General features: G+C 47.2%; 15 non-coding genes across 15 annotated transcripts; all 15 read left to right on the top strand.

Moving 5' to 3' along the window:
• Window positions 1-809: 809 nt before the first annotated feature.
• On the top strand, window positions 810-881 carry TRNAP-CGG (transfer RNA proline (anticodon CGG)). The gene has a single exon. It is a non-coding gene; the product is annotated as a tRNA-Pro (tRNA).
• A 385-nt stretch (window positions 882-1266) lies between these two features.
• On the top strand, window positions 1267-1339 carry TRNAV-UAC (transfer RNA valine (anticodon UAC)). The gene has a single exon. It is a non-coding gene; the product is annotated as a tRNA-Val (tRNA).
• Window positions 1340-4104: 2765 nt separating this feature from the next.
• TRNAV-UAC (transfer RNA valine (anticodon UAC)) lies at window positions 4105-4177 on the top strand. The gene has a single exon. It is a non-coding gene; the product is annotated as a tRNA-Val (tRNA).
• Window positions 4178-6942: 2765 nt separating this feature from the next.
• On the top strand, window positions 6943-7015 carry TRNAV-UAC (transfer RNA valine (anticodon UAC)). Its single transcript has one exon. It is a non-coding gene; the product is annotated as a tRNA-Val (tRNA).
• A 1468-nt stretch (window positions 7016-8483) lies between these two features.
• On the top strand, window positions 8484-8556 carry TRNAV-AAC (transfer RNA valine (anticodon AAC)). Its single transcript has one exon. It is a non-coding gene; the product is annotated as a tRNA-Val (tRNA).
• Window positions 8557-9893: 1337 nt separating this feature from the next.
• On the top strand, window positions 9894-9965 carry TRNAP-CGG (transfer RNA proline (anticodon CGG)). Its single transcript has one exon. It is a non-coding gene; the product is annotated as a tRNA-Pro (tRNA).
• A 3075-nt stretch (window positions 9966-13040) lies between these two features.
• Window positions 13041-13113, top strand: TRNAV-UAC (transfer RNA valine (anticodon UAC)). The gene has a single exon. It is a non-coding gene; the product is annotated as a tRNA-Val (tRNA).
• An 899-nt stretch (window positions 13114-14012) lies between these two features.
• TRNAV-AAC (transfer RNA valine (anticodon AAC)) lies at window positions 14013-14085 on the top strand. Its single transcript has one exon. It is a non-coding gene; the product is annotated as a tRNA-Val (tRNA).
• A 1337-nt stretch (window positions 14086-15422) lies between these two features.
• Window positions 15423-15494, top strand: TRNAP-CGG (transfer RNA proline (anticodon CGG)). Its single transcript has one exon. It is a non-coding gene; the product is annotated as a tRNA-Pro (tRNA).
• A 2765-nt stretch (window positions 15495-18259) lies between these two features.
• TRNAP-CGG (transfer RNA proline (anticodon CGG)) lies at window positions 18260-18331 on the top strand. The gene has a single exon. It is a non-coding gene; the product is annotated as a tRNA-Pro (tRNA).
• Window positions 18332-18716: 385 nt separating this feature from the next.
• Window positions 18717-18789, top strand: TRNAV-UAC (transfer RNA valine (anticodon UAC)). Its single transcript has one exon. It is a non-coding gene; the product is annotated as a tRNA-Val (tRNA).
• Window positions 18790-19688: 899 nt separating this feature from the next.
• TRNAV-AAC (transfer RNA valine (anticodon AAC)) lies at window positions 19689-19761 on the top strand. The gene has a single exon. It is a non-coding gene; the product is annotated as a tRNA-Val (tRNA).
• A 1337-nt stretch (window positions 19762-21098) lies between these two features.
• Window positions 21099-21170, top strand: TRNAP-CGG (transfer RNA proline (anticodon CGG)). Its single transcript has one exon. It is a non-coding gene; the product is annotated as a tRNA-Pro (tRNA).
• A 385-nt stretch (window positions 21171-21555) lies between these two features.
• On the top strand, window positions 21556-21628 carry TRNAV-UAC (transfer RNA valine (anticodon UAC)). The gene has a single exon. It is a non-coding gene; the product is annotated as a tRNA-Val (tRNA).
• Window positions 21629-22526: 898 nt separating this feature from the next.
• Window positions 22527-22599, top strand: TRNAV-AAC (transfer RNA valine (anticodon AAC)). The gene has a single exon. It is a non-coding gene; the product is annotated as a tRNA-Val (tRNA).
• The last annotated feature ends 4466 nt before the right edge of the window (window positions 22600-27065 follow it).

Here is a 27065-nt window from a genome sequence, read left to right as displayed (position 1 = left end):
TCCATGTATTCCTGGAAGGGACACCTCAGGCACACCTTCCGTTAAATTTGTACTCCATCACACAAACTGCCGTGCTGGTTTCTCATTAAGCAGTTGATCCCATCTTTGTTGTGAGGCTCTCCTGCCACCTTTTGGGCGGAGAAGGCACTGTCCCTGCAACAACACAGGCAGACATGTTCAACAGGGCTTCCTGGTTATGTGGGAGGAGCAGATTGTCATTGGTCCCCCCTTGCGAATTTTAATTTACATAAGGAAGACAGAGAGGTAGCTGGGAGTAGGCAGTACACACGGATATTGAACTCTATCTTGTGATTTGCAGCCAATTCTAGATTGAGGCAGGAGGAAAGGAGGTGACTTGCCCAAAAATGGCCATACTGGGAATTCAGCCACCCTGGGGCTCCCAGGTGAGTGTTTCAGTCCTGCGAGCCACTCATATAAATCTCGCCTGATCGAGCCTGATCGAGCGCTGAGTGAGCGTGTTTGAATCCAAGAATCAAATGCCTCTGTCTTAGGAGCAAGAATTGGCAGGCCCTCACTTGCATCTGGGGTGGAAGTCTATGGGGCAAGTGTCCAGGACTTGCAGAGGAGTACAAGTGCCAGAAAGTGCCTGCAGTTCTCATCAGCGCCTTTTTTCTGCTCTCTGGCAGCTAGGATATCGACTGATCCCTTCCTTGCAAGAGTGAAAAAAACAACACCTTGAGAGAAAACATGACTTTGTGTGGTTCACATAGAGAGAGAGCAGCCAAATAGCCCTGCTTTGTTTCTGAAAGACGCATCAGAAATTGCTTAAAATGCCGACTGGGGAATTAGGCTCGTTGGTCTAGGGGTATGATTCTCGCTTCGGGTGCGAGAGGTCCCGGGTTCAAATCCCGGACGAACCCATGCTGTGGAATTATTTTTAGGCTGCTTATTATATAGGGCCATTTCTTCTTTTCAATGCTATAAGACGCCCTGTATGGTGAGAAAGTTCCTTTCCCTCTACGCTATTTCCCACTTTTGGCGTATAGAATTTCAGTGCCGGACTTCTTTGCAACTGCTTTTCTGGGGTGGACCATCAGTGTAGGAAAATTAAATGCAAAGTGTTTTTCTAGTGTGGTTTCAGGTATGGTTTTAAAATCGCCTTTTGGAATAAAAGTGGTCCTCGTTCCTTTCTTCCAAAGAAAGAGATCGGGTAAGGAGGGTCCAACTTTGAGCTTCATGGACATTGGCCCTTGGTCTGTGCATTCCAGCCCACTACATGCCAAGAAGATTCCTGCAAGCGTGTCTGTTTCTATAGTGTAGTGGTTATCACGTTCGCTTTACATGCGAAAGGTCCCTGGTTCGAGACCGGGCAGAAACAGCAGCTTTCTGTTTTTCACACAGTTTGCATTTACTCTCTCAACTTATAGGAAAGCTGAGATAATGGAAGCTGTCTATCCCTCACCAGCGTGACGTACTGTGCTCCAGGGGCATCAGTGACAGCTCAAAAAGAGAAGTGACGATAGTTTGCGCTATTCGTTTGCACGTCCTTGTGTACTGAAGGTTGGGCCTACTTCATGAAAGCAAGGCATGAGAGCAGAAATGGTTTTATTGACCTCACCGAGAGCATACACCTAGAACAAACAAAATGTCTGAAAGATAGAGGCATTTTCATTTCTTGTTCGATGACGGCCATGGAAAAGACAGCAACCATATTGCAGAAGAGAGCAGCATGTGCAGTTGCTTGCTTTGGGTGAAGCATTCACTAACTCGCTGCCAATAACCCCCGGAGCCGGTGCGAAAGTAGACTCTTGTGTGCCTCGGCTTGTTGGTCTAGGGGTATGATTCTCGCTTAGGGTGCGAGAGGTCCCGGGTTCAAATCTCGGACGAGCCCTTTTTCAGAGGTAAACATACGAATCCTACTCAAAACTCACAATGCCTGACTATTTCTCATTACACTCGCCGCATTGTTGCACAAAATATTTTGAACCTCATAAGAAACATGGATCACCATGCTTTTTCTGCCTTCATGCTTAGTCTGTGTGTGTCCCAGGTGATGCTTTCCCAAGCTGTACTTGCTGGCATTTAGGCATCAGATATTTGTCTGTCGATGCCTGCATAAGTCAATTTTAATACGTCTAATTGCAAGCATGTTGGCTGATATCTCTGCAGTTTTCACACTTGCTCCTCGCTTTCTGAGTGGCTGCTGATACAGCAGAATAGAAGTAGCGAGAATCCTTGAGAGGAACCTTGCTCTAACAGTAAAACACAGCAAGTGAGTTTCTGTAGTGTTGTGGTCATCACGTTCGCCTAACACGCGAAAGGTCCCCGGTTTGATACCGGGCAGAAACACTGTGCATGAGCTGCTTTTATGTGCACCCTCTAAAACCTTATTATCTCAATGCAAGCTTAAGAAGAGGCGGTCCTTGAACCCAGCGAGCTGTGGGAAACTTCCTTTACTTTTGCAAGACGAAACAAAGTAATCCGCATCCATCAGTAGTCGCTCTTGTGCCTAGCTTTTTTTTTGTCATGCCATGTTGTATTGTGGAGTCTTTACACTTGTGACATTGCTGTGAACGTTGTAATTGCAAACATTGGCAGGTGCAGTCAGAAGAGTCAGATCTGTGCACACCCAGGGCTGTCAGGATGGCCGAGTGGTCTAAGGCGCCAGACTCAAGAGAGCTTGATCTTCAGTGCAACTGAGACTTCTGGTCTCCTCATGGAGGCATGGGTTCAAATCCCACTTCTGACAGGTTTCTTTTACACCCTTAAATCGTCCTGTTTTTTGCAGTGCATTCCCCACACACCACAATCTTTGCACGAACCTGTAACATATGACGAGAAATCCACCAACGATCAGGCTGGGCCCTCAATCACAATTCCATGTATTCCTGGAAGGGACACCTCAGGCACACCTTCCGTTAAATTTGCACTCCATCACACAAACTGCCGTGCTGGTTTCTCATTAAGCAGTTGATCCCATCTTTGTTGTGAGGCTCTCCTGCCACCTTTTGGGCGGAGAAGGCACTGTCCCTGCAACAACACAGGCAGACATGTTCAACAGGGCTTCCTGGTTATGTGGGAGGAGCAGATTGTCATTGGTCCCCCCTTGCGAATTTTAATTTACATAAGGAAGACAGAGAGGTAGCTGGGAGTAGGCAGTACACACGGACATTGAACTCTATCTTGTGATTTGCAGCCAATTCTAGATTGAGGCAGGAGGAAAGGAGGTGACTTGCCCAAAAATGGCCATACTGGGAATTCAGCCACCCTGGGGCTCCCAGGTGAGTGTTTCAGTCCTGCGAGCCACTCATATAAATCTCGCTTGATCGAGCCTGATCGAGCGCTGAGTGAGCGTGTTTGAATCCAAGAATCAAATGCCTCTGTCTTAGGAGCAAGAATTGGCAGGCCCTCCCTTGCATCTGGGGTGGAAGTCTATGGGGCAAGTGTCCAGGACTTGCAGAGGAGTACAAGTGCCAGAAAGTGCCTGCAGTTCTCATCAGCGCCTTTTTTCTGCTCTCTGGCAGCTAGGCTATCGACTGATCCCTTCCTTGCAAGAGTGAAAAAAACAACACCTTGAGAAAAAACATGACTTTGTGTGGTTCACATAGAGAGAGAGCAGCCAAATAGCCCTGCTTTGTTTCTGAAAGACGCATCAGAAATTGCTTACAATGCCGACTGGGGAATCAGGCTCGTTGGTCTAGGGGTATGATTCTCGCTTCGGGTGTGAGAGGTCCCGGGTTCAAATCCCGGACTAACCCATGCTGTGGACTCTTTTTTAGGCTGCTTATTATATAGGGCCATTTCTTCTTTTCAATGCTATCAGACGCCGTGTATGGTGAGAAAGTTCCTTTCCCTCTACGCTATTTCCCACTTTTGGCGTATAGAATTTCAGTGCCGGACTTCTTTGCAACTGCTTTTCTGGGGTGGACCATCAGTGTAGGAAAATTAAATGCAAAGTGTTTTTCTAGTGTGGTTTCAGGTATGGTTTTAAAATCGCCTTTTGGAATAAAAGTGGTCCTCGTTCCTTTCTTCCAAAGAAAGAGATCGGGTAAGGAGGGTCCAACTTTGAGCTTCATGGACATTGGCCCTTGGTCTGTGCATTCCAGCCCACTACATGCCAAGAAGATTCCTGCAAGCGTGTCTGTTTCTGTAGTGTAGTGGTTATCACGTTCGCTTTACACGTGAAAGGTCCCTGGTTCGAGACCGGGCAGAAACTGCAGCTTTCTGTTTTTCACATAGTTTGCATTTACTCTCTCAACTTATAGGAAAGCTGAGATAATGGAAGCTGTCTATCCCTCACCATCGTGACGTACTGTGCTCCAGGGGCATCAGTGACAGCTCAAAAAGAGAAGTGACGATAGTTTGCGCTATTCGTTTGCACGTCCTTGTGTACTGAAGGTTGGGCCTACTTCATGAAAGCAAGGCATGAGAGCAGAAATGGTTTTATTGACCTCACCGAGAGCATACACCTAGAACAAACAAAATGTCTGAAGGATAGAGGCATTTTCATTTCTTGTTCGATGACGGCCATGGAAAAGACAGCAACCATATTGCAGAAGAGAGCAGCATGTACAGTTGCTTGCTTTGGGTGAAGCATTCACTAACTCGCTGCCAATAACCCCCGGAGCCGGTGCGAAAGGAGACTCTTGTGTGCCTCGGCTCGTTGGTCTAGGGGTATGATTCTCGCTTAGGGTGCGAGAGGTCCCGGGTTCAAATCCTGGACGAGCCCTTTTTCAGAGGTAAACATACGAATCCTACTCAAAACTCACAATGCCTGACTATTTCTCATTACACTCGCCGCATTGTTGCACAAAATATTTTGAACCTCGTAAGAAACTTGGATCACCATGCTTTTTCTGCCTTCATGCTTAGTCTGTGTGTGTCCCAGGTGATGCTTTCCCAAGCTGTACTTGCTGGCATTTAGGCATGAGATATTTGTCTGTCGATGCCTGCATAAGTCAATTTTAATACGTCTAATTGCAAGCATGTTGGCTGATATCTCTGCAGTTTTCACACTTGCTCCTCGCTTTCTGAGTGGCTGCTGATACAGCAGAATAGAAGTAGAGAGAATCCTTGAGAGGAACCTTGCTCTAACAGTAAAACACAGCAAGTGAGTTTCTGTAGTGTAGTGGTCATCACGTTCGCCTAACACGCGAAAGGTCCCCGGTTCGAGACCGGGCAGAAAAACTGTGCATGAGCTGCTTTTATGTGCACCCTCTAAAACCTTATCATCTCAATGCAAGCTTAAGAAGAGGCGGTCCTTGAACCCAGCGAGCTGTGGGAAACTTCCTTTCCTTTTGCAAGACGAAACAAAGTAATCCGCATCCATCAGTGGTCGCTCTTGTGCCTAGCTTTTTTTTTGTCATGCCATGTTGTATTGTGGAGTCTTTACACTTGTGACATTGCTGTGAACGTTGTAAGTGCAAACATTGGCAGGTGCAGTCAGAAGAGTCAGATCTGTGCACACCCAGGGCTGTCAGGATGGCCGAGTGGTCTAAGGTGCCAGACTCAAGAGAGCTTGATCTTCAGTGCAACTGAGACTTCTGGTCTCCTCATAGAGGCGTGGGTTCAAATCCCACTTCTGACAGGTTTCTTTTACACCCTTAAATCGTCCTGTTTTTTGCAGTGCATTCCCCACACACCACAATCTTTGCACGGACCTGTAACATATGACGAGAAATCCACCAACGATCAGGCTGGGCCCTCAATCACAATTCCATGTATTCCTGGAAGGGACACCTCAGGCACACCTTCCGTTAAATTTGCACTCCATCACACAAACTGCTGTGCTGGTTTCTCATCAAGCAGTTGATCCCATCTTTGTTGTGAGGCTCTCCTGCCACCTTTTGGGCGGAGAAGGCACTGTCCCTGCAACAACACAGGCAGACATGTTCAACAGGGCTTCCTGGTTATGTGGGAGGAGCAGATTGTCATTGGTCCCCCCTTGCGAATTTTAATTTACATAAGGAAGACAGAGAGGTAGCTGGGAGTAGGCAGTACACACGGACATTGAACTCTATCTTGTGATTTGCAGCCAATTCTAGATTGAGGCAGGAGGAAAGGAGGTGACTTGCCCAAAAATGGCCATACTGGGAATTCAGCCACCCTGGGGCTCCCAGGTGAGTGTTTCAGTCCTGCGAGCCACTCATATAAATCTCGCTTGATCGAGCCTGATCGAGCGCTGAGTGAGCGTGTTTGAATCCAAGAATCAAATGCCTCTGTCTTAGGAGCAAGAATTGGCAGGCCCTCCCTTGCATCTGGGGTGGAAGTCTATGGGGCAAGTGTCCAGGACTTGCAGAGGAGTACAAGTGCCAGAAAGTGCCTGCAGTTCTCATCAGCGCCTTTTTTCTGCTCTCTGGCAGCTAGGATATCGACTGATCCTTTCCTTGCAAGAGTGAAAAAAACAACACCTTGAGAGAAAACATGACTTTGTGTGGTTCACATAGAGAGAGAGCAGCCAAATAGCCCTGCTTTGTTTCTGAAAGACGCATCAGAAATTGCTTAAAATGCCAACTGGGGAATCAGGCTCGTTAGTCTAGGGGTATGATTCTTGCTTCGGGTGCGAGAGGTCCCGGGTTCAAATCCCGGACTAGCCCATGCTGTGGACTTTTTTTTAGGCTGCTTATTATATAGGGCCATTTCTTCTTTTCAATGCTATCAGACGCCGTGTATGGTGAGAAAGTTCCTTTCCCTCTACGCTATTTCCCACTTTTGGCGTATAGAATTTCAGTGCCGGACTTCTTTGCAACTGCTTTTCTGGGGTGGACCATCAGTGTAGGAAAATTAAATGCAAAGTGTTTTTCTAGTGTGGTTTCAGGTATGGTTTTAAAATCGCCTTTTGGAATAAAAGTGGTCCTCGTTCCTTTCTTCCGAAGAAAGAGATCGGGTAAAGAGGGTCCAACTTTGAGCTTCATGGACATTGGCCCTTGGTCAGTGCATTCCAGCCCACTACATGCCAAGAAGATTCCTGCAAGCGTGTCTGTTTCTGTAGTGTAGTGGTTATCACGTTCGCTTTACACGCGAAAGGTCCCTGGTTCGAGACCGGGCAGAAACAGCAGCTTTCTGTTCTTCACACAGTTTGCATTTACTCTCTCAACTTATAGGAAAGCTGAGATAATGGAAGCTGTCTATCCCTCACCAGCGTACTGTACTCCAGGGGCATCAGTGACAGCTCAAAAAGAGAAGTGATGATAGTTTGCGCTATTCGTTTGCATGTCCTTGTGTACTGAAGGTTGGGCCTACTTCATGAAAGCAAGGCATGAGAGCAGAAATGGTTTTATTGACCTCACCGAGAGCATACACCTAGAACAAACAAAATGTCTGAAGGATAGAGGCATTTTCATTTCTTGTTCGATGACGGCCATGGAAAAGACAGCAACCATATTGCAGAAGAGAGCAGCATGTGAAGTTGCTTGCTTTGGGTGAAGCATTCACTAACTCGCTGCCAATAACCCCCGGAGCCGGTGCGAAAGGAGACTCTTGTGTGCCTCGGCTCGTTGTTCTAGGGGTATGATTCTCGCTTAGGGTGCGAGAGGTCCCGGGTTCAAATCCCGGACGAGCCCTTTTTCAGAGGTAAACATACGAATCCTACTCAAAACTCACAATGCCTGACTATTTCTCATTACACTCGCCGCATTGTTGCACAAAATATTTTGGGGCTCATTTATGAGCCCCTGCGTCACTTTTGCGCCACCGGTGCGTCACTTTTTGTGACACACCAGTGGCGTAAAACATGCGCCATGATGCGCCATATTTACAAAGTGACGCATCTACCTAGATGCGTCACTTTGTAAACCCCTGCGCTACATTATACCTGCGTCAGGTATAATGTATGCAGGGTGGGCGTTCCCATGTAAGTATGCATCGTAGAAGTGACGCAGTGAAATCTACGAGATTTCACTGCGCCACTTCTAGGGTGCAAATGCGTCAATATCTTGCGCCTGCCTCACAGCAGGCGGAAGACTGACGCAGGCACTTTCACATGGGGCTTCCCCCATGTGAAAGGACACATTGCTGGAGTTGCGTCACTTTTGTGACACACTCCAGCAATGCGTCACTTTTGCGCCTACAGATACGTCAGAAATACTGACGTATCTGTGACTCCTTGCGACATGATGCGTCATACTGTAAATATGACGCATCATTGGAGTCGCAGGGAGGGCGCAGTGAAAAGTGACGCATCACTGTTTTCACGCAGTGATGCGTCACTTTTCATAAATGAGGCCCTTTGAACCTCATAAGAAACATGGATCACCATGCTTTTTCTGCCTTCATGCTTAGTCTGTGTGTGTCCCAGGTGATGCTTTCCCAAGCTGTACTTGCTGGCATTTAGGCATCAGATATTTGTCTGTCGATGCCTGCATAAGTCAATTTTATTACGTCTAATTGCAAGCATGTTGGCTGATATCTCTGCAGTTTTCACACTTGCTCCTCGCTTTCTGAGTGGCTGCTGATACAGCAGAATAGAAGTAGAGAGAATCCTTGAGAGGAACCTTGCTCTAACAGTAAAACACAGCAAGTGAGTTTCTGTAGTGTAGTGGTCATCACGTTCGCCTAACACGCGAAAGGTCCCCGGTTTGAGACCGGGCAGAAACACTGTGCATGAGCTGCTTTTATGTGCACCCTCTAAAACCTTATTATCTCAATGCAAGCTTAAGAAGAGGCGGTCCTTGAACCCAGCGAGCTGTGGGAAACTTCCTCTACTTTTGCAAGACGAAACAAAGTAATCCGCATCCATCAGTGGTCGCTCTTGTGCCTAGCTTTTTTTTTGTCATGCCATGTTGTATTGTGGAGTCTTTACACTTGTGACATTGCTGTGAACGTTGTAAGTGCAAACATTGGCAGGTGCAGTCAGAAGAGTCAGCTCTGTGCACACCCAGGGCTGTCAGGATGGCCGAGTGGTCTAAGGCGCCAGACTCAAGAGAGCTTGATCTTCAGTGCAACTGAGACTTCTGGTCTCCTCATGGAGGCGTGGGTTCAAATCCCACTTCTGACAGGTTTCTTTTACACCCTTAAATCGTCCTGTTTTTTGCAGTGCATTCCCCACACACCACAATCTTTGCACGGACCTGTAACATATGACGAGAAATCCACCAACGATCAGGCTGGGCCCTCAATCACAATTCCATGTATTCCTGGAAGGGACACCTCAGGCACACCTTCCGTTAAATTTGCACTCCATCACACAAACTGCCGTGCTGGTTTCTCATTAAGCAGTTGATCCCATCTTTGTTGTGAGGCTCTCCTGCCACCTTTTGGGCGGAGAAGGCACTGTCCCTGCAACAACACAGGCAGACATGTTCAACAGGGCTTCCTGGTTATGTGGGAGGAGCAGATTGTCATTGGTCCCCCCTTGCGAATTTTAATTTACATAAGGAAGACAGAGAGGTAGCTGGGAGTAGGCAGTACACACGGACATTGAACTCTATCTTGTGATTTGCAGCCAATTCTAGATTGAGGCAGGAGGAAAGGAGGTGACTTGCCCAAAAATGGCCATACTGGGAATTCAGCCACCCTGGGGCTCCCAGGTGAGTGTTTCAGTCCTGCGAGCCACTCATATAAATCTCGCTTGATCGAGCCTGATCGAGCGCTGAGTGAGCATGTTTGAATCCAAGAATCAAATGCCTCTGTCTTAGGAGCAAGATTTGGCAGGCCCTCCCTTGCATCTGGGGTGGAAGTCTATGGGGCAAGTGTCCAGGACTTGCAGAGGAGTACAAGTGCCAGAAAGTGCCTGCAGTTCTCATCAGCGCCTTTTTTCTGCTCTCTGGCAGCTAGGATATCGACTGATCCATTCCTTGCAAGAGTGAAAAAAACAACACCTTGAGAGAAAACATGACTTTGTGTGGTTCACATAGAGAGAGAGCAGCCAAATAGCCCTGCTTTGTTTCTGAAAGACGCATCAGAAATTGCTTAAAATGCCGACTGGGGAATCAGGCTCGTTGGTCTAGGGGTATGATTCTCGCTTCGGGTGCGAGAGGTCCCGGGTTCAAATCCCGGACGAGCCCATGCTGTGGAATTATTTTTAGGCTGCTTATTATATAGGGCCATTTCTTCTTTTCAATGCTATAAGACGCCGTGTATGGTGAGAAAGTTCCTTTCCCTCTACGCTATTTCCCACTTTTGGCGTATAGAATTTCAGTGCCGGACTTCTTTGCAACTGCTTTTCTGGGGTGGACCATCAGTGTAGGAAAATTAAATGCAAAGTGTTTTTCTAGTGTGGTTTCAGGTATGGTTTTAAAATCGCCTTTTGGAATAAAAGTGGTCCTCGTTCCCTTCTTCCAAAGAAAGAGATCGGGTAAGGAGGGTCCAACTTTGAGCTACATGGACATTGGCCCTTGGTCTGTGCATTCCAGCCCACTACATGCCAAGACGATTCCTGCAAGCGTGTCTGTTTCTGTAGTGTAGTGGTTATCACGTTCACTTTACACGCGAAAGGTCCCTGGTTCGAGACCGGGCAGAAACAGCAGCTTTCTGTTTTTCACACAGTTTGCATTTACTCTCTCAACTTATAGGAAAGCTGAGATAATGGAAGCTGTCTATCCCTCACCACGTGACGTACTGTGCTCCAGGGGCATCAGTGACAGCTCAAAAAGAGAAGTGACGATAGTTTGCGCCATTCGTTTGCATGTCCTTGTGTACTGAAGCTTGGGCCTACTTCATGAAAGCAAGGCATGAGAGCAGAAATGGTTTTATTGTCCTCACCGAGAGCATACACCTAGAACAAACAAAATGTCTGAAGGATAGAGGCATTTTCATTTCTTGTTCGATGACGGCCATGGAAAAGACAGCAACCATATTGCAGAAGAGAGCAGCATGTGCAGTTGCTTGCTTTGGGTGAAGCATTCACTAACTCTCTGCCAATAACCCCCGGAGCCGGTGCGAAAGGCGACTCTTGTGTTCCTCGGCTCGTTGGTCTAGGGGTATGAGTCTCGCTAAGGGTGCGAGAGGTCCCGGGTTCACATCCCGGACGAGCCCTTTTTTCAGAGGTAAACATACGAATCCTACTCAAAACTCACAATGCCTGACTATTTCTCATTAAACTCGCCGCATTGTTGCACAAAATATTTTGAACCTCATAAGAAACATGGATCACCATGCTTTTTCTGCCTTCATGCTTAGTCTGTGTGTGTCCCAGGTGATGCTTTCCCAAGCTGTACTTGCTGGCATTTAGGCATCAGATATTTGTCTGTCGATGCCTGCATAAGTCAATTTTTAATACGTCTAATTGCAAGCATGTTGGCTGATATCTCTGCAGTTTTCACACTTGCTCCTCGCTTTCTGAGTGGCTGCGGATACAGTAGAATAGAAGTAGAGAGAATCCTTGAGAGGAACCTCAATGCAAGCTTAAGAAGAGGCGGTCCTTGAACCCAGCGAGCCGTGGGAAACTTCCTTTACTTTTGCAAGACGAAACAAAGTAATCCGCATCCATCAGTGGTCGCTCTTGTGCCTAGCTTTTTTTTTGCCATGCCATGTTGTATTGTGGGGTCTTTACACTTGTGACATTGCTGTGAACGTTGTAAGTGCAAACATTGGCAGGTGCAGTCAGAAGAGTCAGATCTGGGCACACCCAGGGCTGTCAGGATGACCGAGTGGTCTAAGGCGCCAGACTCAAGAGAGCTTGCTCTTCAGTGCAACTGAGACTTCTGGTCTCCTCATGGAGGCGTGGGATCAAATCCCACTTCTGACAGGTTTCTTTTACACCCTTAAATCGTCCTGTTTTTTGCAGTGCATTCCCCATACACCACAATCTTTGCACGGACCTGTAACATATGACGAGAAATCCACCAATGATCAGGCTGGGCCCTCAATCACAATTCCATGTATTCCTGGAAGGGACACCTCAGGCACACCTTCCGTTAAATTTGCACTCCATCACACAAACTGCCGTGCTGGTTTCTCATTAAGCAGTTGATCCCGTCTTTGTTGTGAGGCTCTCCTGCCACCTTTTGGGCGGAGAAGGCACTGTCCCTGCAACAACACAGGCAGACATGTTCAACAGGGCTTCCTGGTTATGTGGGAGGAGCAGATTGTCATTGGTCCCCCTTGCGAATTTTAATTTACATAAGGAAGACAGAGAGGTAGCTGGGAGTAGGCAGTACACACGGACATTGAACTCTATCTTGTGATTTGCAGCCAATTCTAGATTGAGGCAGGAGGAAAGGAGGTGACTTGCCCAAAAATGGCCATACTGGGAATTCAGCCACCCTGGGGCTCCCAGGTGAGTGTTTCAGTCCTGCGAGCCACTCATATAAATCTCGCTTGATCGAGCCTGATCGAGCGCTGAGTGAGCGTGTTTGAATCCAAGAATCAAATGCCTCTGTCTTAGGAGCAAGAATTGGCAGGCCCTCCCTTGCATCTGGGGTGGAAGTCTATGGGGCAAGTGTCCAGGACTTGCAGAGGAGTACAAGTGCCAGAAAGTGCCTGCAGTTCTCATCAGCGCCTTTTTTCTGCTCTCTGGCAGCTAGGATATCGACTGATCCCTTCCTTGCAAGAGTGAAAAAAACAACACCTTGAGAGAAAACATGACTTTGTGTGGTTCACATAGAGAGAGAGCAGCCAAATAGCCCTGCTTTGTTTCTGAAAGACTCATCAGAAATTGCTTAAAATGCCGACTGGGGAATCAGACTCGTTGGTCTAGGGGTATGATTCTCGCTTCGGGTGCGAGAGGTCCCAGGTTCAAATCCCGGACGAGCCCATGCTGTGGAATTATTTTTAGGCTGCTTATTATATAGGGCCATTTCTTCTTTTCAATGCTATAAGACGCCGTGTATGGTGAGAAAGTTCCTTTCCCTCTACGCTATTTCCCACTTTTGGCGTATAGAATTTCAGTGCCGGACTTCTTTGCAACTGCTTTTCTGGGGTGGACCATCAGTGTAGGAAAATTAAATGCAAAGTGTTTTTCTAGTGTGGTTTCAGGTATGGTTTTAAAATCGCCTTTTGGAATAAAAGTGGTCCTCGTTCCTTTCTTCCAAAGAAAGAGATTGGGTAAGGAGGGTCCAACTTTGAGCTTCATGGACATTGGCCCTTGGTCTGTGCATTCCAGCCCACTACATGCCAAGAAGATTCCTGCAAGCGTGTCTGTTTCTGTAGTGTAGTGGTTATCACGTTCGCTTTACACGCGAAAGGTCCCTGGTTCGAGACCGGGCAGAAACAGCAGCTTTCTGTTTTTCACACAGTTTGCATTTACTCTCTCAACTTATAGGAAAGCTGAGATAATGGAAGCTGTCTATCCCTCACCAGCGTGACGTACTGTGCTCCAGGGGCATCAGTGACAGCTCAAAAAGAGAAGTGACGATAGTTTGCGCTATTCGTTTGCACGTCCTTGTGTACTGAAGGTTGGGCCTACTTCATGAAAGCAAGGCATGAGAGCAGAAATGGTTTTATTGACCTCACCGAGAGCATACACCTAGAACAAACAAAATGTCTGAAGGATAGAGGCATTTTCATTTCTTGTTCGATGACGGCCATGGAAAAGACAACAACCATATTGCAGAAGAGAGCAGCATGTGCAGTTGCTTGCTTTGGGTGAAGCATTCACTAACTCGCTGCCAATAACCCCCGGAGCCGGTGCGAAAGGCGACTCTTGTGTGCCTCGGCTCGTTGGTGTAGGGGTATGATTCTCGCTTAGGGTGCGAGAGGTCCCGGGTTCAAATCCCGGACGAGCCCTTTTTCAGAGGTAAACATACGAATCCTACTCAAAACTCACAATGCCTGACTATTTCTCATTACACTCGCCGCATTGTTGCACAAAATATTTTGAACCTCATAAGAAACATGGATCACCATGCTTTTTCTGCCTTCATGCTTAGTCTGTGTGTGTCCCAGGTGATGCTTTCCCAAGCTGTACTTGCTGGCATTTAGGCATCAGATATTTGTCTGTCGATGCCTGCATAAGTCAATTTTTAATACGTCTAATTGCAAGTATGTTGGCTGATATCTCTGCAGTTTTCACACCTGCTCCTCGCTTTCTGAGTGGCTGCTGATACAGCAGAATAGAAGTAAAGAGAATCCTTGAGAGGAACCTTGCTCTAACAGTAAAACACAGCAAGTGAGTTTCTGTAGTGTAGTGGTCATCACGTTCGCCTAACACGCGAAAGGTCCCCGGTTCGAGACCGGGCAGAAACACTGTGCATGAGCTGCTTTTATGTGCACCCTCTAAAACCTTATTATCTCAATGCAAGCTTAAGAAGAGGCGGTCCTTGAACCCAGCGAGCCGTGGGAAACTTCCTTTACTTTTGCAAGACGAAACAAAGTAATCCGCATCCATCAGTGGTCGCTCTTGTGCCTAGCTTTTTTTTTGTCATGCCATGTTGTATTGTGGGGTCTTTACACTTGTGACATTGCTGTGAACTTTGTAAGTGCAAACATTGGCAGGTGCAGTCAGAAGAGTCAGATCTGTGCACACCCAGGGCTGTCAGGATGGCCGAGTGGTCTAAGGCGCCAGACTCAAGAGAGCTTGATCTTCAGTGCAACTGAGACTTCTGGTCTCCTCATGGAGGCGTGGGTTCAAATCCCACTTCTGACAGGTTTCTTTTATACCCTTAAATCGTCCTGTTTTTTGCAGTGCATTCCCCATACACCACAATCTTTGCACGGACCTGTAACATATGACGAGAAATCCACCAACGATCAGGCTGGGCCCTCAATCACAATTCCATGTATTCCTGGAAGGGACACCTCAGGCACACCTTCCGTTAAATTTGCACTCCATCACACAAACTGCCGTGCTGGTTTCTCATTAAGCAGTTGATCCCATCTTTGTTGTGAGGCTCTCCTGCCACCTTTTGGGCGGAGAAGGCACTGTCCCTGCAACAACACAGGCAGACATGTTCAACAGGGCTTCCTGGTTATGTGGGAGGAGCAGATTGTCATTGGTCCCCCCTTGCGAATTTTAATTTACATAAGGAAGACAGAGAGGTAGCTGGGAGTAGGCAGTACACACGGACATTGAACTCTATTTTGTGATTTGCAGCCAATTCTAGATTGAGGCAGGAGGAAAGGAGGTGACTTGCCCAAAAATGGCCATACTGGTAATTAAGCCACCCTGGGGCTCCCAGGTGAGTGTTTCAGTCCTGCGAGCCACTCATATAAATCTCGCTTGATCGAGCCTGATCGAGCGCTGAGTGAGCGTGTTTGAATCCAAGAATCAAATGCCTCTGTCTTAGGAGCAAGAATTGGCAGGCCCTCCCTTGCATCTGGGGTGGAAGTCTATGGGGCAAGTGTCCAGGACTTGCAGAGGAGTACAAGTGCCAGAAAGTGCCTGCAGTTCTCATCAGCGCCTTTTTTCTGCTCTCTGGCAGCTAGGATATCGACTGATCCCTTCCTTGCAAGAGTGAAAAAAACAACACTTTGACAGAAAACATGACTTTGTGTGGTTCACATAGAGAGAGAGCAGCCAAATAGCCCTGCTTTGTTTCTGAAAGACGCATCAGAAATTGCTTAAAATGCCGACTGGGGAATCAGGCTCGTTGGTCTAGGGGTATGATTCTCGCTTCGGGTGCGAGAGGTCCCGGGTTCAAATCCCGGACGAGCCCATGCTGTGGAATTATTTTTAGGCTGCTTATTATATAGGGCCATTTCTTCTTTTCAATGCTATAAGACGCCGTGTATGGTGAGAAAGTTCCTTTCCCTCTACGCTATTTCCCACTTTTGGCGTATAGAATTTCAGTGCCGGACTTCTTTGCAACTGCTTTTCTGGGGTGGACCATCAGTGTAGGAAAATTAAATGCAAAGTGTTTTTCTAGTGTGGTTTCAGGTATGGTTTTAAAATCGCCTTTTGGAATAAAAGTGGTCCTCGTTCCCTTCTTCCAAAGAAAGAGATCGGGTAAGGAGGGTCCAACTTTGAGCTTCATGGACATTGGCCCTTGGTCTGTGCATTGCAGCCCACTACATGCCAAGAAGATTCCTGCAAGCGTGTCTGTTTCTGTAGTGTAGTGGTTATCACATTAGCTTTACACGCGAAAGGTCCCTGGTTCGAGACCGGGCAGAAACAGCAGCTTTCTGTTTTTCACACAGTTTGCATTTACTCTCTCAATTTATAGGAAAGCTGAGATAATGGAAGCTGTCTATCCCTCACCAGCGTGACGTACTGTGCTCCAGGGGCATCAGTGACAGCTCAAAAAGAGAAGTGACGATAGTTTGCGCTATTCGTTTGCACGTCCTTGTGTACTGAAGGTTGGGCCTACTTCATGAAAGCAAGGCATGAGAGCAGAAATGGTTTTATTGACCTCACTGAGAGCATACACCTAGAACAAACAAAATGTCTGAAGGATAGAGGCATTTTCATTTCTTGTTCGATGACGGCCATGGAAAAGACAACAACCATATTGCAGAAGAGAGCAGCATGTGCAGTTGCTTGCTTTGGGTGAAGCATTCACTAACTCGCTGCCAATAACCCCCGGAGCCGGTGCGAAAGGCAACTCTTGTGTGCCTCGGCTCGTTGGTGTAGGGGTATGATTCTCGCTTAGGGTGCGAGAGGTCCCGGATTCAAATCCCGGACGAGCCCTTTTTCAGAGGTAAACATACGAATCCTACTCAAAACTCACAATGCCTGACTATTTCTCATTACACTCGCCGCATTGTTGCACAAAATATTTTGAACCTCATAAGAAACATGGATCACCATGCTTTTTCTGCCTTCATGCTTAGTCTGTGTGTCCCAGGTGATGCTTTCCCAAGCTGTACTTGCTGGCATTTAGGCATCAGATATTTGTCTGTCGATGCCTGCATAAGTCAATTTTTAATACGTCTAATTGCAAGTATGTTGGCTGATATCTCTGCAGTTTTCACACCTGCTCCTCGCTTTCTGAGTGGCTGCTGATACAGCAGAATAGAAGTAAAGAGAATCCTTGAGAGGAACCTTGCTCTAACAGTAAAACACAGCAAGTGAGTTTCTGTAGTGTAGTGGTCATCACGTTCGCCTAACACGAGAAAGGTCCCCGGTTCGAGACCGGGCAGAAACACTGTGCAATAGCTGCTTTTATGTGCACCCTCTAAAACCTTATTATCTCAATGCAAGCTTAAGAAGAGGCGGTCCTTGAACCCAGCGAGCCGTGGGAAACTTCCTTTACTTTTGCAAGACGAAACAAAGTAATCCGCATCCATCAGTGGTCGCTCTTGTGCCTAGCTTTTTTTTTGTCATGCCATGTTGTATTGTGGGGTCTTTACACTTGTGACATTGCTGTGAACTTTGTAAGTGCAAACATTGGCAGGTGCAGTCAGAAGAGTCAGATCTGTGCACACCCAGGGCTGTCAGGATGGCCGAGTGGTCTAAGGCGCCAGACTCAAGAGAGCTTGATCTTCAGTGCAACTGAGACTTCTGGTCTCCTCATGGAGGCGTGGGTTCAAATCCCACTTCTGACAGGTTTCTTTTATACCCTTAAATCGTCCTGTTTTTTGCAGTGCATTCCCCATACACCACAATCTTTGCACGGACCTGTAACATATGACGAGAAATCCACCAACGATCAGGCTGGGCCCTCAATCACAATTCCATGTATTCCTGGAAGGGACACCTCAGGCACACCTTCCGTTAAATTTGCACTCCATCACACAAACTGCCGTGCTGGTTTCTCATTAAGCAGTTGATCCCATCTTTGTTGTGAGGCTCTCCTGCCACCTTTTGGGCGGAGAAGGCACTGTCCCTGCAACAACACAGGCAGACATGTTCAACAGGGCTTCCTGGTTATGTGGGAGGAGCAGATTGTCATTGGTCCCCCCTTGCGAATTTTAATTTACATAAGGAAGACAGAGAGGTAGCTGGGAGTAGGCAGTACACACGGACATTGAACTCTATTTTGTGATTTGCAGCCAATTCTAGATTGAGGCAGGAGGAAAGGAGGTGACTTGCCCAAAAATGGCCATACTGGTAATTAAGCCACCCTGGGGCTCCCAGGTGAGTGTTTCAGTCCTGCGAGCCACTCATATAAATCTCGCTTGATCGAGCCTGATCGAGCGCTGAGTGAGCGTGTTTGAATCCAAGAATCAAATGCCTCTGTCTTAGGAGCAAGAATTGGCAGGCCCTCCCTTGCATCTGGGGTGGAAGTCTATGGGGCAAGTGTCCAGGACTTGCAGAGGAGTACAAGTGCCAGAAAGTGCCTGCAGTTCTCATCAGCGCCTTTTTTCTGCTCTCTGGCAGCTAGGATATCGACTGATCCCTTCCTTGCAAGAGTGAAAAAAACAACACCTTGACAGAAAACATGACTTTGTGTGGTTCACATAGAGAGAGAGCAGCCAAATAGCCCTGCTTTGTTTCTGAAAGACGCATCAGAAATTGCTTAAAATGCCGACTGGGGAATCAGGCTCGTTGGTCTAGGGGTATGATTCTCGCTTCGGGTGCGAGAGGTCCCGGGTTCAAATCCCGGACGAGCCCATGCTGTGGAATTATTTTTAGGCTGCTTATTATATAGGGCCATTTCTTCTTTTCAATGCTATAAGACGCCGTGTATGGTGAGAAAGTTCCTTTCCCTCTACGCTATTTCCCACTTTTGGCGTATAGAATTTCAGTGCCGGACTTCTTTGCAACTGCTTTTCTGGGGTGGACCATCAGTGTAGGAAAATTAAATGCAAAGTGTTTTTCTAGTGTGGTTTCAGGTATGGTTTTAAAATCGCCTTTTGGAATAAAAGTGGTCCTCGTTCCCTTCTTCCAAAGAAAGAGATCGGGTAAGGAGGGTCCAACTTTGAGCTTCATGGACATTGGCCCTTGGTCTGTGCATTGCAGCCCACTACATGCCAAGAAGATTCCTGCAAGCGTGTCTGTTTCTGTAGTGTAGTGGTTATCACATTCGCTTTACACGCGAAAGGTCCCTGGTTCGAGACCGGGCAGAAACAGCAGCTTTCTGTTTTTCACACAGTTTGCATTTACTCTCTCAATTTATAGGAAAGCTGAGATAATGGAAGCTGTCTATCCCTCACCAGCGTGACGTACTGTGCTCCAGGGGCATCAGTGACAGCTCAAAAAGAGAAGTGACGATAGTTTGCGCTATTCGTTTGCACGTCCTTGTGTACTGAAGGTTGGGCCTACTTCATGAAAGCAAGGCATGAGAGCAGAAATGGTTTTATTGACCTCACCGAGAGCATACACCTAGAACAAACAAAATGTCTGAAGGATAGAGGCATTTTCATTTCTTGTTCGATGACGGCCATGGAAAAGACAGCAACCATATTGCAGAAGAGAGCAGCATGTGCAGTTGCTTGCTTTGGGTGAAGCATTCACTAACTCGCTGCCAATAACCCCCGGAGCCGGTGCGAACGACGACTCTTGTGTGCCTCGGCTCGTTGGTGTAGGGGTATGATTCTCGCTTAGGGTGCGAGAGGTCCCGGGTTCAAATCCCGGACGAGCCTTTTTTCAGAGGTAAACATATGAATCCTACTCAAAACTCACAATGCCTGACTATTTCTCATTACACTCGCCGCATTGTTGCACAAAATATTTTGAACCTCATAAGAAACATGGATCACCATGCTTTTTCTGCCTTCATGCTTAGTCTGTGTGTGTCCCAGGTGATGCTTTCCCAAGCTGTACTTGCTGGCATTTAGGCATCAGATATTTGTCTGTCGATGCCTGCATAAGTCAATTTTTAATACGTCTAATTGCAAGTATGTTGGCTGATATCTCTGCAGTTTTCACACCTGCTCCTCGCTTTCTGAGTGGCTGCTGATACAGCAGAATAGAAGTAAAGAGAATCCTTGAGAGGAACCTTGCTCTAACAGTAAAACACAGCAAGTGAGTTTCTGTAGTGTAGTGGTCATCACGTTCGCCTAACACGCGAAAGGTCCCCGGTTCGAGACCGGGCAGAAACACTGTGCATGAGCTGCTTTTATGTGCACCCTCTAAAACCTTATTATCTCAATGCAAGCTTAAGAAGAGGCGGTCCTTGAACCCAGCGAGCCGTGGGAAACTTCCTTTACTTTTGCAAGACGAAACAAAGTAATCCGCATCCATCAGTGGTCGCTCTTGTGCCTAGTTTTTTTTTTGTCATGCCATGTTGTATTGTGGGGTCTTTACACTTGTGACATTGCTGTGAACGTTGTAAGTGCAAACATTGGCAGGTGCAGTCAGAAGAGTCAGATCTGTGCACACCCAGGGCTGTCAGGATGGCCGAGTGGTCTAAGGCGCCAGACTCAAGAGAGCTTGATCTACAGTGCAACTGAGACTTCTGGTCTCCTCATGGAGGCGTGGGTTCAAATCCAACGTCTGACAGGTTTCTTTTACACCCTTAAATCGTCCTGTTTTTTGCAGTGCATTCCCCATACACCACAATCTTTGCACGGACCTGTAACATATGACGAGAAATCCACCAACGATCAGGCTGGGCCCTCAATCACAATTCCATGTATTCCTGGAAGGGACACCTCATGCACACCTTCCGTTAAATTTGCACTCCATCACACAAACTGCCGTGCTGGTTTCTCATTAAGCAGTTGATCCCATCTTTGTTGTGAGGCTCTCCTGCCACCTTTTGGGCGGAGAAGGCACTGTCCCTGCAACAACACAGGCAGACATGTTCAACAGGGCTTCCTGGTTATGTGGGAGGAGCAGATTGTCATTGGTCCACCCTTGCGAATTTTAATTTACATAAGGAAGACAGAGAGGTAGCTGGGAGTAGGCAGTACACACGGACATTGAACTCTATCTTGTGATTTGCAGCCAATTCTAGATTGAGGCAGGAGGAAAGGAGGTGACTTGCCCAAAAATGGCCATACTGGGAATTCAGCCACCCTGGGGCTCCCAGGTGAGTGTTTCAGTCCTGCGAGCCACTCATATAAATCTCGCTTGATCGAGCCTGATCGAGCGCTGAGTGAGCGTGTTTGAATCCAAGAATCAAATGCCTCTGTCTTAGGAGCAAGAATTGGCAGGCCCTCCCTTGCATCTGGGGTGGAAGTCTATGGGGCAAGTGTCCAGGACTTGCAGAGGAGTACAAGTGCCAGAAAGTGCCTGGAGTTCTCATCAGCGCCTTTTTTCAGCTCTCTGGCAGCTAGGCTATCGACTGATCTCTTCCTTGCAAGAGTGAAAAAAACAACACCTTGAGAGAAAACATGACTTTGTGTGGTTCACATAGAGAGAGAGCAGCCAAATAGCCCTGCTTTGTTTCTGAAAGACGCATAAGAAATTGCTTAAAATGCCGACTGGGGAATCAGGCTCGTTGGTCTAGGGGTATGATTCTCGCTTCGGGTGCGAGAGGTCCCGGGTTCAAATCCCGGACGAGCCCATGCTGTGGAATTATTTTTAGGCTGCTTATTATATAGGGCCATTTCTTCTTTTCAATGCTATAAGACGCCGTGTATGGTGAGAAAGTTCCTTTCCCTCTACGCTATTTCCCACTTTTGGCATATAGAATTTCAGTGCCGGACGTCTTTGCAACTGCTTTTCTGGGGTGGACCATCAGTGTAGGAAAATTAAATGCAAAGTGTTTTTCTAGTGTGGTTTCAGGTATGGTTTTAAAATCGCCTTTTGGAATAAAAGTGGTCCTCGTTCCTTTCTTCCAAAGAAAGAGATCGGGTAAGGAGGGTCCAACTTTGAGCTTCATGGACATTGGCCCTTGGTCTGTGCATTCCAGCCCACTACATGCCAAGAAGATTCCTGCAAGCGTGTCTGTTTCTGTAGTGTAGTGGTTATCACGTTCGCTTTACACGCGAAAGGTCCCTGGTTCGAGACCGGGCAGAAACAGCAGCTTTCTGTTTTTCACACAGTTTGCATTTACTCTCTCAACTTATAGGAAAGCTGAGATAATGGAAGCTGTCTATCCCTCACCAGCGTGACGTACTGTGCTCCAGGGGCATCAGTGACAGCTCAAAAAGAGAAGTGACGATAGTTTGCGCTATTCGTTTGCACGTCCTTGTGTACTGAAGGTTGGGCCTACTTCATGAAAGCAAGGCATGAGAGCAGAAATGGTTTTATTGACCTCACCGAGAGCATACACCTAGAACAAACAAAATGTCTGAAGGATAGAGGCATTTTCATTTCTTGTTCGATGACGGCCATGGAAAAGACAGCAACCATATTGCAGAAGAGAGCAGCATGTGCAGTTGCTTGCTTTGGGTGAAGCATTCACTAACTCACTGCCAATAACCCCCGGAGCCGGTGCGAAAGGCAACTCTTGTGTGCCTCGGCTCGTTGGTCTAGGGGTATGATTCTCGCTTAGGGTGCGAGAGGTCCCGGGTTCAAATCCCGGACCAGCCCTTTTTAAGAGGTAAACATACGAATCCTACTCAAAACTCACAATGCCTGACTATTTCTCATTACACTCGCCGCATTGTTGCACAAAATATTTTGAACCTCATAAGAAACATGGATCACCATGCTTTTTCTGCCTTCATGCTTAGTCTGTGTGTGTCCCAGGTGATGCTTTCCCAAGCTGTACTTGCTGTCATTTAGGCATCAGATATTTGTCTGTCGATGCCTGCATAAGTCACTTTTAATACGTCTAATTGCAAGCATGTTGGCTGATATCTCTGCAGTTTTCACACTTGCTCCTCGCTTTCTGAGTGGCTGCTGATACAGCAGAATAGAAGTAGAGAGAATCCTTGAGAGGAACCTTGCTCTAACAGTAAAACACAGCAAGTGAGTTTCTGTAGTGTAGTGGTCATCACGTTCGCCTAACACGCGAAAGGTCCCCGGTTCGAGACCGGGCAGAAACACTGTGCATGAGCTGCTTTTATGTGCACCCTCTAAAACCTTATTATCTCAATGCAAGCTTAAGAAGAGGCGGTCCTTGAACCCAGCGAGCCGTGGGAAACTTCCTTTACTTTTGCAAGACGAAACAAAGTAATCCGCATCCATCAGTGGTCGCTCTTGTGCCTAGCTTTTTTTTTGTCATGCCATGTTGTATTGTGGGGTCTTTACACTTGTGACATTGCTGTGAACGTTGTAAGTGCAAACATTGGCAGGTGCAGTCAGAAGAGTCAGATCTGTGCACACCCAGGGCTGTCAGTATGGCCGAGTGGTCTAAGGCGCCAGACGCAAGAGAGCTTGATCTTCAGTGCAACTGAGACTTCTGGTCTCCTCATGGAGGCGTGGGTTCAAATCCCACTTCTGACAGGCTTCTTTTACACTCTTAAATCGTCCTGTTTTTTGCAGTGCATTCCCCACACACCACAATCTTTGCACGGACCTGTAACATATGACGAGAAATCCACCCACGATCAGGCTGGGCCCTCAATCACAATTCCATGTATTCCTGGAAGGGACACCTCAGGCACACCTTCCGTTAAATTTGCACTCCATCACACAAACTGCCGTGCTGGTTTCTCATTAAGCAGTTGATCCCATCTTTGTTGTGAGGCTCTCCTGCCACCTTTTGGGCGGAGAAGGCACTGTCCCTGCAACAACACAGGCAGACATGTTCAACAGGGCTTCCTGGTTATGTGGGAGGAGCAGATTGTCATTGGTCCCCCCTTGCGAATTTTAATTTACATAAGGAAGACAGAGAGGTAGCTGGGAGTAGGCAGTACACACGGACATTGAACTCTATCTTGTGATTTGCAGCCAATTCTAGATTGAGGCAGGAGGAAAGGAGGTGACTTGCCCAAAAATGGCCATACTGGGAATTCAGCCACCCTGGGGCTCCCAGGTGAGTGTTTCAGTCCTGCGAGCCACTCATATAAATCTCGCTTGATCGAGCCTGATCGAGCGCTGAGTGAGCATGTTTGAATCCAAGAATCAAATGCCTCTGTCTTAGGAGCAAGAATTGGCAGGCCCTCCCTTGCATCTGGGGTGGAAGTCTATGGGGCAAGTGTCCAGGACTTGCAGAGGAGTACAAGTGCCAGAAAGTGCCTGCAGTTCTCATCAGCGCCTTTTTTCTGCTCTCTGGCAGCTAGGATATCGACTGATCCCTTCCTTGCAAGAGTGAAAAAAACAACACCTTGAGAGAAAACATGACTTTGTGTGGTTCACATAGAGAGAGAGCAGCCAAATAGCCCTGCTTTGTTTCTGAAAGACGCATCAGAAATTGCTTAAAATGCCGACTGGGGAATCAGGCTCGTTGGTCTAGGGGTATGATTCTCGCTTTGGGTGCGAGAGGTCCCGGGTTCAAATCCCGGACGAGCCCATGCTGTGGAATTATTTTTAGGCTGCTTATTACATAGGGCCATTTCTTCTTTTCAATGCTATAAGACGCCGTGTATGGTGAGAAAGTTCCTTTCCCTCTACGCTATTTCCCACTTTTGGCGTATAGAATTTCAGTGCCGGACTTATTTGCAACTGCTTTTCTGGGGTGGACCATCAGTGTAGGAAAATTAAATGCAAAGTGTTTTTCTAGTTCGGTTTCAGGTATGGTTTTAAAATCGCCTTTTGGAATAAAAGTGGTCCTCGTTCCCTTCTTCCAAAGAAAAAGATCGGGTAAGGAGGGTCCAACTTTGAGCTTCATGGACATTGGCCCTTGGTCTGTGCATTCCAGCCCACTACATGCCAAGAAGATTTCTGCAAGCGTGTCTGTTTCTGTAGTGTAGTGGTTATCACGTTCACTTTACACGCGAAAGGTCCCTGGTTCGAGACCGGGCAGAAACAGCAGCTTTCTGTTTTTCACACAGTTTGCATTTACTCTCTCAACTTATAGGAAAGCTGAGATAATGGAAGCTGTCTATCCCTCACCACGTGACGTACTGTGCTCCAGGGGCATCAGTGACAGCTCAAAAAGAGAAGTGACGATAGTTTGCGCCATTCGTTTGCACGTCCTTTTGTACTGAAGCTTGGGCCTACTTCATGAAAGCAAGGCATGAGAGCAGAAATGGTTTTATTGTCCTCACCGAGAGCATACACCTAGAACAAACAAAATGTCTGAAGGATAGAGGCATTTTCATTTCTTGTTCGATGACGGCCATGGAAAAGACAGCAACCATATTGCAGAAGAGAGCAGCATGTGCAGTTGCTTGCTTTGGGTGAAGCATTCACTAACTCTCTGCCAATAACCCCCGGAGCCGGTGCGAAAGGCGACTCTTGTGTTCCTCGGCTCGTTGGTCTAGGGGTATGATTCTCGCTAAGGGTGCGAGAGGTCCCGGGTTCACATCCCGGACGAGCCCTTTTTTCAGAGGTAAACATACGAATCCTACTCAAAACTCACAATGCCTGACTATTTCTCATTAAACTCGCCGCATTGTTGCACAAAATATTTTGAACCTCATAAGAAACATGGATCACCATGCTTTTTCTGCCTTCATGCTTAGTCTGTGTGTGTCCCAGGTGATGCTTTCCCAAGCTGTACTTGCTGGCATTTAGGCATCAGATATTTGTCTGTCGATGCCTGCATAAGTCAATTTTTAATACGTCTAATTGCAAGCATGTTGGCTGATATCTCTGCAGTTTTCACACTTGCTCCTCGCTTTCTGAGTGGCTGCGGATACAGTAGAATAGAAGTAGAGAGAATCCTTGAGAGGAACCTCAATGCAAGCTTAAGAAGAGGCGGTCCTTGAACCCAGCGAGCCGTGGGAAACTTCCTTTACTTTTGCAAGACGAAACAAAGTAATCCGCATCCATCAGTGGTCGCTCTTGTGCCTAGCTTTTTTTTTGTCATGCCATGTTGTATTGTGGGGTCTTTACACTTGTGACATTGCTGTGAACGTTGTAAGTGCAAACATTGGCAGGTGCAGTCAGAAGAGTCAGATCTGGGCACACCCAGGGCTGTCAGGATGACCGAGTGGTCTAAGGCGCCAGACTCAAGAGAGCTTGATCTTCAGTGCAACTGAGACTTCTGGTCTCCTCATGGAGGCGTGGGTTCAAATCCCACTTCTGACAGGTTTCTTTTACACCCTTAAATCGTCCTGTTTTTTGCAGTGCATTCCCCATACACCACAATCTTTGCACGGACCTGTAACATATGACGAGAAATCCACCAATGATCAGGCTGGGCCCTCAATCACAATTCCATGTATTCCTGGAAGGGACACCTCAGGCACACCTTCCGTTAAATTTGCACTCCATCACACAAACTGCCGTGCTGGTTTCTCATTAAGCAGTTGATCCCATCTTTGTTGTGAGGCTCTCCTGCCACCTTTTGGGCGGAGAAGGCACTGTCCCTGCAACAACACAGGCAGACATGTTCAACAGGGCTTCCTGGTTATGTGGGAGGAGCAGATTGTCATTGGTCCCCCTTGCGAATTTTAATTTACATAAGGAAGACAGAGAGGTAGCTGGGAGTAGGCAGTACACACGGACATTGAACTCTATCTTGTGATTTGCAGCCAATTCTAGATTGAGGCAGGAGGAAAGGAGGTGACTTGCCCAAAAATGGCCATACTGGGAATTCAGCCACCCTGGGGCTCCCAGGTGAGTGTTTCAGTCCTGCGAGCCACTCATATAAATCTCGCTTGATCGAGCCTGATCGAGCGCTGAGTGAGCGTGTTTGAATCCAAGAATCAAATGCCTCTGTCTTAGGAGCAAGAATTGGCAGGCCCTCCTTTGCATCTGGGGTGGAAGTCTATGGGGCAAGTGTCCAGGACTTGCAGAGGAGTACAAGTGCCAGAAAGTGCCTGCAGTTCTCATCAGCGCCTTTTTTCTGCTCTCTGGCAGCTAGGATATCGACTGATCCCTTCCTTGCAAGAGTGAAAAAAACAACACCTTGAGAGAAAACATGACTTTGTGTGGTTCACATAGAGAGAGAGCAGCCAAATAGCCCTGCTTTGTTTCTGAAAGACGCATCAGAAATTGCTTAAAATGCCGACTGGGGAATCAGGCTCGTTGGTCTAGGGGTATGATTCTTGCTTCGGGTGCGAGAGGTCCCAGGTTCAAATCCCGGACGAGCCCATGCTGTGGAATTATTTTTAGGCTGCTTATTATATAGGGCCATTTCTTCTTTTCAATGCTATAAGACGCCGTGTATGGTGAGAAAGTTCCTTTCCCTCTACGCTATTTCCCACTTTTGGCGTATAGAATTTCAGTGCCGGACTTCTTTGCAACTGCTTTTCTGGGGTGGACCATCAGTGTAGGAAAATTAAATGCAAAGTGTTTTTCTAGTGTGGTTTCAGGTATGGTTTTAAAATCGCCTTTTGGAATAAAAGTGGTCCTCGTTCCTTTCTTCCAAAGAAAGAGATCGGGTAAGGAGGGTCCAACTTTGAGCTTCATGGACATTGGCCCTTGGTCTGTGCATTTCAGCCCACTACATGCCAAGAAG

Source organism: Triturus cristatus, chromosome 10, assembly GCF_964204655.1.
Source record: "Triturus cristatus chromosome 10, aTriCri1.1, whole genome shotgun sequence".
NCBI lineage: Eukaryota > Metazoa > Chordata > Amphibia > Caudata > Salamandridae > Triturus > Triturus cristatus.
This window is presented reverse-complemented; position numbering and strand designations above follow the sequence as displayed.